The sequence below is a fragment of the Bos taurus genome, chromosome 5 (genome assembly GCF_002263795.3).
Source record: "Bos taurus isolate L1 Dominette 01449 registration number 42190680 breed Hereford chromosome 5, ARS-UCD2.0, whole genome shotgun sequence".
NCBI classification, from domain to species: domain Eukaryota; kingdom Metazoa; phylum Chordata; class Mammalia; order Artiodactyla; family Bovidae; genus Bos; species Bos taurus.
In genome coordinates, this window is record NC_037332.1 from 44,541,393 (window position 1) to 44,555,593 (window position 14,201).

At 40.9% G+C, this 14,201-nt stretch overlaps 1 protein-coding gene across 1 annotated transcript in view; it reads right to left on the reverse strand.

Moving 5' to 3' along the window:
• CPSF6 (cleavage and polyadenylation specific factor 6) overlaps positions 1 to 14,201 on the reverse strand; it is a 69,840-nt gene that overhangs the window by 22,929 nt on the left and 32,710 nt on the right. The window lies entirely within an intron of this gene.

The following is a 14,201-nucleotide window of genomic DNA, read 5'->3' on the forward strand; positions in this document are numbered from 1 at the left end:
ATGCTAACTCACAAATAGTCCTAAATAAATAAATATGTATAAGGAGTATACATGCACGCAAGCTCAGTCCCTCAGTTGCGTCTGACTCTGAGACCCCCTGGACTGTAGCCCACCAGCCTCCTCTGTCCATGGATTTTTCAGCCAAGAATACTGGAGTACGTTGCCATTTCCTAGTCCAGGGGATCTTCCCAACCCATGTACCTGGAGGCAAATGAACTTCTCCAGTGTAACTGTGACTGCAATATGTGAGTTTAGAGTTATGGTGAGAGTTTGTGTCCTTGCTAAGTGCTTGCATTGTTAGAAACAGAGGCTCTTTTTAAGTAGATAAGACACCGAATTCTGGTAAAAGTTCATTATGCCCTCCAAGTCCCCTAGGAGGACACTGGCTTACTATGTGAGAACAAAATGAAGGTCCATCATCAGGACTGTGGAGGCCTTAATGAGTTCACTATTCCAGAACTTTATATACACACTCACTACTCCCTGACCAGCTCATTGGGAGGTGGCTATCTTGTAAAAATGTGGAGCTTCAACTTTATACAAGGCAACACGTGGAAGATGGCCTTTCAAATGTGGCTTGGCCATTCCTGAATACAACATGACAGTCAGATTGTGAAAGGCCCCAGACATCCACTGATTAGCAACGTTCCCTTCCAGTTATTTTCCCATAAAATGTTTTCTCCAATCATCCCCTCCTGAATTCAGTTCAATCATCCTTTTATCCTCACCACTTCAATAATATCATTCCACTCAAAGTCACCATGAATTCCAGATGTCACATCCAAAGGTCAACTCAGTCTTCATTTTATCAAAACCGTCAATAGCGTGTGACACACCTCACTCTGTTTTGTGAAACTAGGCTTCCAAGACACCCTCCCTTTCTTTCCCTCTCTCCCTCCTTCTTTCCTCTGCTTTCCTTCCCTCTCTATCCCACACTCCCTCCTTGTCTCCCCACACTTCCACCTCTCTCTTCTTTCTCTCCTCTCTTCCTTTCTTCCTTGGTTCTCTTGCCTCAGGAGCTGCTGCCTATCTTTTTTGTTGCATCATTCTATCTTCCCTATTTCTAGGTATGCTGCTGCTGCTGCTAAGTCGCTTCAGTCGTGTCCGACTCTGTGCGACCCCACAGACAGCAGCCCACCAGGCTTCACCGTCCCTGGGAATCTCCAGGCAAGAACACTAGAGTGGGTTGCCATTTCCTCCTCCAATGCATGAAAGTAAAAAGTGAAAGTGAAGTCGTGTAGTCCTTTGCGACCCCATGGACTGCAGCCTACCAGGCTCCTCTGTCCATGGGATTCTCCAGGCAAGAGTACTGGAATGGGGTGCCATCGCCTTCTCCATTTCTAGGTATAGGAGCCCCCTTTTTCAGACTGTTGACCTGTCTTCTTTATCCATCACTGTTCTCCTGGTGATCTCACCTGCTCCCACTGCTTTAAATATTAAATATATTTAGACACTGATATTTCACACAGTGGTACCTCTAGTCATAAAATTGTCCTGAATTCCAAATATGTACATTGAAATGAGTACCTAGCTCCACTTGGTAGCCTAATCGTTGTCTCAAACTCAACATGCCCACCATGAAACTTTTTATTTCTGCTCCCACCAAAAAAAAAAAAAAAAAATCCCACCCAACCCTCCAGTCTTTATCTCAGTAGAGAACAATTCTATTTTTCTATTTCTTAAGACTATAGGAATATCTTTGATTTCTTTCTCTCTCGTTCAGCTTTTGTCCATCAACAAGTAGTCAGCTCTATCTTTAAAATATACTGCCTTACTGCTTCTCCGTAACTATTGCCTCAATCAAACCACTTCAATTCCTCACTACACTAATGCAAAATCATTCCAGTTGGTCTGCCTGCTCCCACAACTGTTCCCTAACCATTTCTTCTCCAGATAGTGACCAGTGATAAAAGTGGGATTACGACACTCCTCTACTCATACCCTCCCATGCTTCCTGTCACTCTGTGAGTAAAAACTAAAATCTTTACCATTCCCTATAAAGCCCTTGGAGAAGGCAATGGCACCCCACTCCAGTACTCTTGCCTGGAAAATCCCATGGATGGAGGAGCCTGGTAGGCTGCAGTCCATGGGGTCGCTAAGAGTCGGACACGACTGAGTGACCTCACTTTCACTTTTCACTTTCATGCATTGGAGAAGGAAATGGCAACCCACTCCAGTGTTCTTGCCTGGAGAATCCCAGGGACGGGGGAGCCTCATGGGCTGCCATCTATGGGTTCGCACAGAGTTGGACACGACTGAAGCAACTTAGCAGCAGCATAAAGCCCTACCCAGCCATGCCCCCAAACATCTTCCTAAATCCATTTCCAACCATTCTCCTTCCTTCATTCTCCTATCCTTTGCTGCCTCACTTACCTTTCAGGGCATTTGCTCTTGCTATTCCCTCCACTAGAATGGTCTCCTCCTTGATATACACACGGCTGACACCCTTACTGTCTTTGCATCTCTGTTCAAACTGCACCTTATAAAGTCCCTCCCTGATGAACCTGTATAAAAATACCCTGCTTTACTTCACTTAATAACTTTAACACCAGTTGGTAAATTTGACATTAAATACAAGCTCCAAGAAGCATGTTATCTGTCACAGCCAGGGCTGCATATCTAGCTCCTGGATCTGTGGTCAGCACACTTGTTAAATGAATGAATCTCTCCTACCTGGAGAGAGATGCTATCTATACAAATTCTGATTTGAACACCATATTTGACCTCACATAAACCCCTCTTCCCAAGATATCCTAAATACTGCAGCAACACCTCTTTTGGGACTAACCCTGAAAAGTGCACATAAAAGACACTCAAAAAGTTAAGTTCCTGAGCTATGTTTTCTTCAGCCAATTTAGCTCCATAATATTCAAAAAGAACTCACAGACAGGAGCCCTCCAAACTGAGGAAAATAAATCCACTGCTTCAGAGAAAAATTACCTTTTCTTCACTAATCTTAAGATGAAGGCTGTTTTTTGTGTGTTTGTCTTTTTTTAATGTGGCCCTAGAAGAGTGCCTGGCATCTAGTAAGCACTCAGTAATTGGTAATTAAGGCCTTTCATCTGGAAGACATTATTCACTGCCATCCATATACCAGCTTCCCTAACCAATCTTGACCTGCCACCTAGTGGCAGATGCTTCTAACACTACGCTGCTGCTGCTGCTAAGTCGCTTCAGTCGTGTTCAACTCTCTGCGACCCCATAGATGGCAGCCCACCAGGCTCCCCTGTCCCTGGGATTCTCCAGGCAAGAACACTGGAGTGGCTTGCCATTTTCTTCTCCAATGCAGGAAAGTGAAAAGTGAAAGTGAAGTCTCTGCGACCCCATAGACAGCAGCCTACCAGGCTCCTCCGCCCATGGGATTTTCCAGGCAAGAACACTGGAGTGGGGTGCCATTGCCTTCTCCAACACTACGCTAGAGCCCCCTTTGTCTCAAGATGACTCTAGCTCTGGTTATCTCCATCTTAGTTAATTTCTTCAAGAAGTAGACTGCCTCCAATGTGGGAGTCATTAGCATGAATAGTTATTTTTCAGTTTTTGAAAAAAGGAGGCACCACATCACATAAGGAGGACAGAAATGGCTTGGCACAGGTATATTACTAAGTACAAAATTTCACCCAGAGTGGCTCTAATGCTGCTGCTGCTAAGTTGCTTCAGTCATGTCTGACTCTGTGCAACCCCATAGATGGCAGCCCACCAGGCTCCCCCATCCCTGGGATTCTCCAGGCAAGAGTGGCTCTAGGAGGCAGAAAACTCCAGAATAGTCTGCTCAGTGAGGGAGGGTGACTTCTCAGTCTACATCCATGTACATTGATTGTATTGCCCACTGCATTCCCTCCAAGTCAACGGATACACAGAATATACTTTTGTGTAGCCTCCCATCTAACTGAAATTTCAGAACGTCTTACTTGTTACTGACCATTGTTGGTAACTGCCTATTCCAGTACCCTGGGACACTGGTCACCAGGCAGTTGGCTTCCTTTAACCCGTACTGTATTTTAAGGCTATTCTGAGAGAAAGTATTGTCATTAGCTCACTTCTGATAAATATAAACCTTACGGTGCTGGAAAAGACTCTTGAGAGTCCCTTGGACCGCAAGATCAAACCAATCAATCCTAAAGAAAAATCAACCGTGAATATTCACTGGAAGGACTGATGTTGAAGCTCCAAACTTTGGCCACCTGATGTGAAGACCCAACCCATTGGAGAAGATTCTGATGCTTGGGGAAATTGAGGGCCATAGGAGAAATGTGCAGCAGAGGATGAGGTGGTTGGATGGCATTACCGACTCAACAGACATGAGTTTGAGCAAACTGCAGGAGACAGTGAAGGACAGGGAAGCTTGGCGTGCTGCAGTTCATGGGGTCACAGGGTCAGACACTGACTTAGCAACTGAACAAAAACAATGCTTTACATTATTTGAAAATTTGAAATAAAACATAAAAGCAGTATTAGTTTAAAATACACTTTTCTAGACTATACATGCTTCTTTCTTGTTAAGAATCTGATTAGACCAGGAGACTGGTTATAACATTATCTGTCTACCATCACTATGCCCTCAACAGATTGTGCTAACTCATACTTCAAGTAAGTGAAAGTGAAGTCGCTCAGTTGTGTCCGACTCTTTGCGACCCCGTGGACTGCAGCCCACCAGGCTCCTCTGTCCATGGGATTCTCCAGGCAAGAATACCAGAGTGGGTTGCCATTTCCTTCTCTAGGGGATCTTCCTGACCCAGGAATCGAACCCAGGTCTCCCGCGTTGCAGGCAGACGCAGGCAGATGCTTTAACTTCTGAGCCACCAAATTTATTTACAGTTACTTCAAGTAAACTGGTACTCAAATGAATCTTCAAACACAAATAGGAAATCAGTTGTTTTAAAGTAGCATTTGCAACGTTTTTGGAGATCTACCTTAAGTATTAAATACTTGTTAGTGGCATTATCTAGGTATTCTAGGTATGATAGCATAATCTAGAATTCATCTGGACTTACACAACAGGCAATTTCTATAACTGCAATCTTATTTTGTATTAAATATATCTAACATATATTTACAGTTCAAACCATACAATTAACAAATGCAATATGCCACCTCATGAGCCTCCTGTGGCATGCTCCCTTAACTGTATTCCTCTGCCTCCCTGCCTCCAGTACTATACTAAATGTTGTTCATGACTTCCTTGAACTTTTCTAGGGTTTTCCTTGTATTGGAATCTCTAATACAGTTTCAAAATTTTGCCTGTTTTGGAACATTATATAAATAGAAATATACTGTGTGAATGTTCTGTGACTTGCTTTTTCTAGTCAACATAATTTTAAGATTCATTTATGTTGCTGTGTGCAGCTAGAGTTATCTTTTCAGTTCGAGTAGTTATTTTCATTGTACAGATGTCCTACTATTAATCTATTGTCGGTGGTCATCTGTGCTGTTTCTAGTTTTTTGCTATTAAAAAATGATGTTGCTATATACATTCTTGTAAAAGCCTCCACACACAAAGAATCAAGTTTCCGTGGTGCATATATATGCACATTTACTTTACAAAGTAATGCTAAACTGTTTTCCAAAGTCATTGTAACAATTTACATCCTTTCCAGCAGTACTCTTCATTGCACCATATCCTAGCCAACACAGAACTTATCAAACTTTTTTTTTCCCCCTGGCCTATATACTAAGTGTGAAATGGCACCTGTGATTTCAATATGCATCTCTCAGATTCCTAATGAAGTTGAACATTTCATGTACTTATGGAATATCTTTGTATGAAATATTAACTCATGTCTGTTGCCCATTTTTCCACTGGATTTTTGTTATTCTCTTATAGAGCTGTAGTTTATTATATATTGATACTATCCTTTATTCGTTTTATGTGTCAAGTATTTTTCCCCACTTTGTTGTTCAGTCACTCAGTTGCATCCGACTCTTTGCAATCCCTGTCCTTCACCCATCTCCTGGATCTTGCTCAAACTCACATCCATTGAGTCAGTGATGCCATCCAACCATCTCACACTCTGTTATTCCTTCTCCTTCTGCCTTCAATCTTTCCCAGTATCAGGGTCTAACAAGTCAGCTCTTTGGCAAATCCCCACTTTGGGGCTTGTCTTTTCTCTATTAATGTGTCTTTAATGAACAGAAGTTCTTATTTATGTTTATCAATCTTTCCCTTTATGATTTGCACTTATATCTTAAGAAATCCTTGTCTAATCCATGGTCATGAAATTATTTCCTATGTATTTTTTCTTAATAGTCTAGCTTTGTCTGTCCCATTAAATCCACATTTAATCCACCTAGAATTGATGTTTATGTGTAGCATTAGGTAAAGAGTTCATTTTTCTTTTTCATTATAATCTTTACAATTTCCATCTTAGCATAAACTCTAGTTTTCATTTATATGTGGTTTCTGGCCCCTCTGTATTGTTCCAGGGCCTATTAATTTATTGCTGTATAAAGTTTGCACTATCTTATTACAGGTCTTGGTATGTGACAGCAACTCTTCCCTTCCTCTTTTTTAAATTTTTATTAACTAAAAAAAAAAAAGTATTTGGCAGCACCAGGTCTCAGTTGTGGCAAGATGGATCTTCTATCTTCATTGTGGCATGTGGGATCTAGTTCTCTGACCATGGAACTTAGCCGGGCCCCTTGCACTGGGGACAGGAGTCTTAGCTACTGGACCACCAGGGAAGTCCATATTATTTGCTTTTAATTCCACATAAAGGTTAGAAGCAGACTGTAATATACAGTAAGACTTGACAAACCTCTTGAAATTTTAGTTGGATCTGTAAGTCAATTTGGAGGGAACTGTTATACTTACATTAAACCTTCTGATTCACGAACATGGGTTTGTCCATTGATTTGAGTCCATATCAAATCAAAAGGACTCCAAATATTCAAAACTTCCTTCAAAAGGACTTGCACATCTTTTATTAAATTTAGTACTACTTAATCTGTTTCTACACTAATGTTCACAGAGCTTCATAATCTTTTGACTCTAATAAACTGTAGTCTTCCACACCATCTCCTATCTTCTGTAAGTAATGACAACTAAGTCCCACTGTCACAGTCTCTATATCGGCTCTTTTGACCCAAAAGTGGATTACTGCTTTGCTATTGAATCTTCCTAAATTTCTCTCTTCACCTATAAAATGAGGAACTCCAATGGAACTGATTTCTTAAAAATACCACATGGGACAGTGGCCAGTAGATGTCTGTCACTTCAACTGCTTTCTTCCAGACAGCACATGGTTTTGTGTTCTCATGCTATTTTGTACTCTGTAGTCATTTTGAATATTCATCGGGTATAAATTATTTTATTTCCTCTCAAAGGACAAAATGAATATCCCTTGGCTTATATATCCTTTCTGAATGCCACATATAGCACAGAGTGGACACTCAAATGCTAAAAAAAAAAAAAAGGCAATTCACCTAGGATTAAAAATAAAACAGGTATTATGTAGTTAAGTCAAATTAAGCCCACACTCTTACACCTACCCTGAGAATTCTATTCAGAATGGCATTAGAATACTATATACTCTTGAAAGAAAAGTAAATATATTCTCCAAATAAATAATCTACATGTAAATACAAAATATGTAGGTACAAAATTCCTTCCCTTCAAGTAACACTTTACAATATAAAGTTTTATACCTTTACAATATAAAGATATAAAATTTTCTTAATGGCTTTCATCAGAATCATCAAGAGTATTATTCTCATCATCACCTGATCTTTTGGTTTTACTGTACTGCTGTGACTTAACAGGGACAACGGCTTAGAAAAGAATCTTTCAGATCTTGGATGAGAGCTTGGCTTGGATTTTTCAGCTCTTGAGTTTGCTCTTAATTGGTATATTATTTGCGGTCTGAATGCGTACACTTAACTGTTCCCTCAATTATAAGACGAAATTACTAAATTATGACTTACCGTTTTATTTCTTAAATAAAATTATCACTAGATGGCAGCAAACATTGTTAAGATATTTTTAAAACTAAATATTTTAAAATATTATACTGTTAAAAAAACACATTTTTTAAAAAAGATACCAATTTTCATATCTAAAATCAGTAATTTTAAAAGCATTCATTATTCAAAAGGAAATGGAGAAATATCCATTTTCACATACAGCTGTGGTCAGAGGGCACTTTTATGTGTCAAAAACATCAACTGTTCATATTTACTAAATCAAGCACAAGAAACTACTTTCTGGAGAATATGTGCATTTATAATTACTCATAAGAATATTCATTATAGTATCCTTTATACAAGTCAAAAATCTAGTGGAATAATCTGAGTGTACCCAATGGTAAGAACTGATTAAAATGCCCTCCACCTAACCTAGCTATACAGTCTCTATAAAACTCATTTACACATTCGTATAGAAAAAATTCGTACTAATTACACAAGACTCAGTGTGTGTGTTCTGAAACTACACTGATAGTATTTCCTGTGATTTCATGACTTAATATTATGTAAAGCAACAAAATTAAGAAGAGGTGGCAAGAATACACAGAACTATACAAAAAAGATCTTCATGACCCAGATAATCACGATAGTGTGATCACTCACCTAGAACCAGACATCCTGGAATGTGAAGTCAAGTGGGCCTTAGAAAGCATCACTATGAACAAAGCTAGTGGAAGTGATGGAATTCCAGTTGAGCTATTCCAAATCCTAAAAGATGATGCTGTGAAAGTGCTGCACCCAATGTGCCAGCAAATTTGGAAAACTCAGCCGTGGCCACAGGACTGGAAAAGGTCCGTTTTCATTCCAATCCCAAAGAAAGGCAATGCCAAAGAATGCTCAAACTACTGCACAATTGCACTCATCTCACACGCTAGTAAAGTAATGCTTAAAATTCTCCAAGCCAGGCTTCAGCAATATGTGAACCGTCAACTTTCAGTTCAAGCTGGTTTTAGAAAAGGCAGAGGAACCAGAGATCAAATTGCCAACATCCGCTGGATCATGGAAAAAGCAAGAGTTCCAGAAAAACATGTATTTCTGCTTTACTGACTATGCCAAAGCCTTTGACTGTGTGAATCACAATAAACTGTGGAAATTCTGAAAGAGATGGGAATACCAGACCACCTGACCTGCCTCTTGAGAAACCTATATGCAGGTCAGGAAGCAACAGTTAGAACTGGACATGGAACAGACTGGTTCCAAATAGGAAAAGGAGTACGTCAAGGCTGTATATTGTCACCCTGCTTATTTAACTTATATGCAGAGTACATCATGAGAAACGCTGGGCTGGAAGAAGCACAAGCTGGAATCAAGATTGCCAGAAGAAATATCAATAACCTCAGATATGCAGATGACACCACCCTTGTGGCAGAAAGTGAAGAGGAACTCAAAAGCCTCTTGATGAAAGTGAAAGTGGAGAGTGAAAAAGTTGGCTTAAAGCCCAACATTCAGAAAACGAAGATCATGGCATATGGTCCCATCACTTCACGGGAAATAGATGGGGAAACAGTGGAAACAGTGTCAGACTTTATTTTTCTGGGCTCCAAAATCACTGCAGATGGTGAGTGCAGCCATGAAATTAAAACACACTTACTCCTTGGAAGGAAAGTTATGACCAACCTAGACAACATATTGAAAAGCAGAGACATTACTTTGCCAACAAAGGTCCATCTAGTCAAGACTATGGTTTTTCTGTGAAGAAAGCTGAGCACCAAAGAATTGATGCTTTTGAACTGTGGTGTTGGAGGAGATTCTTGAGAGTCCCTTGGACTGCAAGGAGATCCAACCAGTCCATTCTAAAGGAGATCAGTCCTGGGTGTTCTTTGGAAGGAATGATGCTAAAAGCTGAAACTCCAGTACTTTGGCCACCTCATGCGAAGAGTTGACTCACTGGGAAAGACTATGATGCTGGGAGGGATTGGGGGCAGGAATAGAAGGGGATGACAGAGGATGAGATGGCTGGATGGCATCACTGACTCGATGGACGTGTTTGAGTGAACTCAGGGAGTTGGTAACGGACAGGGAGGCCCTGGCGTGCTGCGATTCATGGGGTCGCAAAGAGTTGGACACGACTGAGCCACTGAACTGAACTGAACTGAACTGGAAGCAACAAAATATGAGTGCAAACACAAGTGGTTCAAAGAAAACTTCATTAAATGCTTTGGAAAGACTGGCTAAACATGAGTCATTTTAAAAATCACAGCTGATAAAGAGAGACATTACATAATGAGAAAAGGGTCAATTCTCCAAGACACATAACAACGCTTTATGTGTACATCTCTCACAACACTGTCAAACTACATTAGGCAAAAATGGTAAAACTCAAGGAAAAATAAAAATCACAGTTCACAGTGTCATACTTCACACCCAAAGGATGGCTATTATAAAAAAAAAAAAAAAAAACGGAAAATAAAAAGTTTACTCAAGATATGGAGAAACTGAAATTCTCATGCATGGCTCATGGAAAATATGAAACAGTACAGCTGTTGTGGAAAAGCTTCAGGGTTCCCCAAAAAGTTAAATATAAAATTACCTTGTCTGTGTGCTCAGTTGCGTCTGAATCTTTGTGACCCCATGGACTGTATAGCCCACCAGGCTCCTCTGTCTGTGGAATTTTCCAGACAAGAATACTGGAGTGGGTTGCCATTTCTTACTCCAGGGGATTTCCCAACCCAGGGATAGAACCCATGTCTCTTGTGTCTCCAGTATAGGCAAGTAGTATCTTTACCACTGCACCACATGGGAAATTACAGAATTACCATGTGCGTGCATGTTAAGTCACTTCAGTCATGTCTGACTTTGCAACCCCAGGCTCCTCTGTCCATGAAATCCTCAAGGAAACACTGGACTGAGTTGCCATGCCCTCCTCCAGGGGATCTTCCTGACCCAGGGCTTGAACCCACTTCTCTTACAGCTTCTGCACTGGCAGGTGGGTGGCTTCTTTACCACTAGCACCACCTGGGAATTACTATAAAATTCAGCAATTCCACTCCCATATATGTATCTGAAAGAACTGCAAGAAGAGATTTAAACAGATACTTAATACACTGATCTTCAAAGCAGCATTAGTCACCACAGCCAAAAGGTGGAAACAACCCCAATGGCCAAATTGATAAACGAAATATGGTATATACATACAACACAATATTGTCTTCAAAGGAATGAAATTTTTATTCACGCTACAACATGCATCCTGAAAACTGTATGCTAAGTGAAATAAGCCAGCCACATAAGACAACATATTCTATAATTCTACTTATATAACGTATCTGGAATACACATATTCATAGAAAGCACAGAAGTTGCCAGGGAGGGTCTAGAAGTGGGAGAGGAATGGTCAGTTATTGTTTAGTGGGTACAGGATTTCTTTAGGATGAAGTTCTGGACATGTACAGCTTCCCTTGTGGCTCAGCTGGTAAAGAATCCACCTGCAATGTGGGAGACCTGGGTTTGATCCCTGGATTAGGAAGATCGCCTGGAGAAGGGAAAGGCAATCCACTCCAGTATTCTGGCCTCGAGAATCCCATGGACTGTATAGTCCATCAGGTCACAAAAAGTAGGACACAACTGAGCGACTTTCACTTTCTGGACATGTATAGAGGTAATGGCTGCATTGCACTGTGAATGTACGTAAGGCCACTAAAATGGTTTAAATGGCCAATTTTCATTATTTTGTGGTGGTTGTTGTTCAGTCCCTAAGTAATATCCAACTCTGTGCAACCTCATGGACTGCAGTAAGCCAGGCTCCTCTGTCCTCCACTGTCTCCCAGTTTGCTCAAATTCATGTCTGTTTAATTGTTGATGCTACCTAACCATCTCATCCTCTGTGTCCCCTTCTCTTGCCCTCTATCTTTCCCAGTATGTCTTTTCCAATGAGATGGCTCTACGCATCAGGTGGCCAAAATACTGGAGCTTCAGCATCAGTCCTTCCAATGAATATACAGGGTTGATTTCCTTTAGAAGGGCTTCTCTGGCGGCTTAGAAGGTAGAGTCTGCTTGCAGTGTGGGAGACCCAGGTTCGATCCCTGGGTCAGGAAAATCCCCCTGAAGAAGGAAATGGCAACCCACTCCAGTATCCTTGCCTGAAAAATTCCATGGACGAAGGAGCCTGGCAGGGTACAGTCCATGGGGTCACAAAAAGTTGGACACAACTGAATGACGTCACTTCCCTTTCTTTTTCTTTCCTTTAGGATTGACTGGTTTGATCTCCTTCCAGTCCAAGGAACTCTTCTCCAACACAATTTGAAACATCAACTCTTCCACTCACTAGCCTTTATAGTCCAACTCTCACATCTGGACAGGACTACTGGAAAAACCATAACTTTGATTATATGGACCTTTGTTGGCAAAGTGTTAACTTTTTTAATACATCTCGGCCTGTGTAACTTTCCAAGGAGCAAGGGTCTTTTAATTTCATGGCTGAAGTGACCGTCTGCAGTGATTCTGGAGCCCAGGAAAACAAAATCTTTCACTGCTTCAATTTTTTCCCCTTCTGTTTTCCTTGAAGTAATGGTACTGGATGCCATTATCTTAAGTTTTTTAAATGTTGAGCTTTATACCAGCTTTTTCACTCTCCTCTGACACCCGCAAGAGGCTCCTGAGTTCCTTTCTGCCATTAAAGTATCATCTGTGTATCTGAGGCAATTGGAATGGTTTTAGTCACTGCTTCCTGTGTATCTGTCCATAGACTCATCTACTAGAACTAATCCCTTCAATCTATTTGTCACCTCACTGTATTACTGTAAGGGATTTGAATTTAGGTCATACTTGAATGGCTTATGTGTTTTCCCCTACTTTCTTCAACTTAAGCCTGAATTTTGCTAAGGATCTCATGATCTGAGAGTTCATGATCTGAGCCAGTCAGCTCCAGGTCTCATTTTTCCTGATAGTACAGAGCTTTTCCATCTTTGGCTGCAAAGAATATAATCAATCTGATTTCAGTACTACTATTTGGTGATGTCCACGTGTAGAGTTGTTTTTTGCATTGTTCGAAGAGTGTGTTTGCCATGACCAGTGTTTTGTGTTGTATACTTTAAAATTTGAAAGATGCTGAATTCGCTCTTATCACTGTACTGTCATAAGCTTAACAGGATAATGTGGTAGACCTAAACTTTCAGGATATTCATTCATTATTTATTGAACGTCTACATGCAATTTATTTATGTAGGCACTTGAGACTTCATATGCCTTACAGTCTTACATACAACAAACGTAACATATTGTGCTAATATTATGTATTCTTAGCTAAAAAACACTTTAGAAAAAGCAGAATGAAGGAAGACAGTGGGTTCTATTCAATACAAAGGTGAAAATAGACCTCATTAAGATGACACTGTCATGCAGATATCCAAAGCATTCCAAGCAAGGAAAATGGCCTAAATGCTGAGGGAACATTTGCTGTTGTTCAGTCACCAAGTCATGTCTGAGTCTTTGCAACCCCATGGACTGCAGCATGCCAGACTTCCCTTTCCCTAACTATCTCCCAGAGTTTGCCCAAGTTCATGTCCATTGAATCAATGATGCCATCCAACAATCTCACCCTTCGTCACCTTGTTCTTTAAGAATTTTAGAGGAACACACCTGGACTGAAAAGGGAGGCCAGGGTACTTCCCTGGTGGTTCAGTGGTTAGGACTCCAAGCTCTCACTACTGAAAGTCCAGGTTCAGTGGTTGAGTGGCCAGGGAACTAAGACCCCACAAGGCATGTGATGTAGCTGAAAATAATAAATAAAAAGGAGGGCCAGAATGGCTGGAATGCAGTGAGCAGGGAGAGAGGTACTGGGAGGTCTAGCCAGAGAGGAACTAGGAGCCAAATCACAGAGGAACATTTTAAGGACTGAAGCTTTACTCTAATAGGAATGGGGAGTCATAGCAGGACTTTGAACAGAGATATGACAGAAACTCTGACAGCTGTGCCAAGAACAGACTATAGGGAGGCAGGAGCAGAAAGCATGGAGACCTATTAGGAATCACTCCAGTGATACAGGCAAAAAATTAAAGTAGTGGGAGCGGTAATTAAGTTGTCAGATTCTAGATATAGTAGACAAAAAGATTTCTTGCTGTACTGGCCGTAGGGTGTGAGAAGAGTCAATAATTTCAAAGTATTGGCCCTAAGCATTTGAAATGATGCTGATGCTAGTTGCTGGGGCTGAGCAGGTGGTGGGGAATGCACAAGGGTAAAAGAATTCAGCCTTGGCATGTTATCTTTGAGATGCCTAGCAGACATTCCAGTAGAGATGTCTAGCTGCC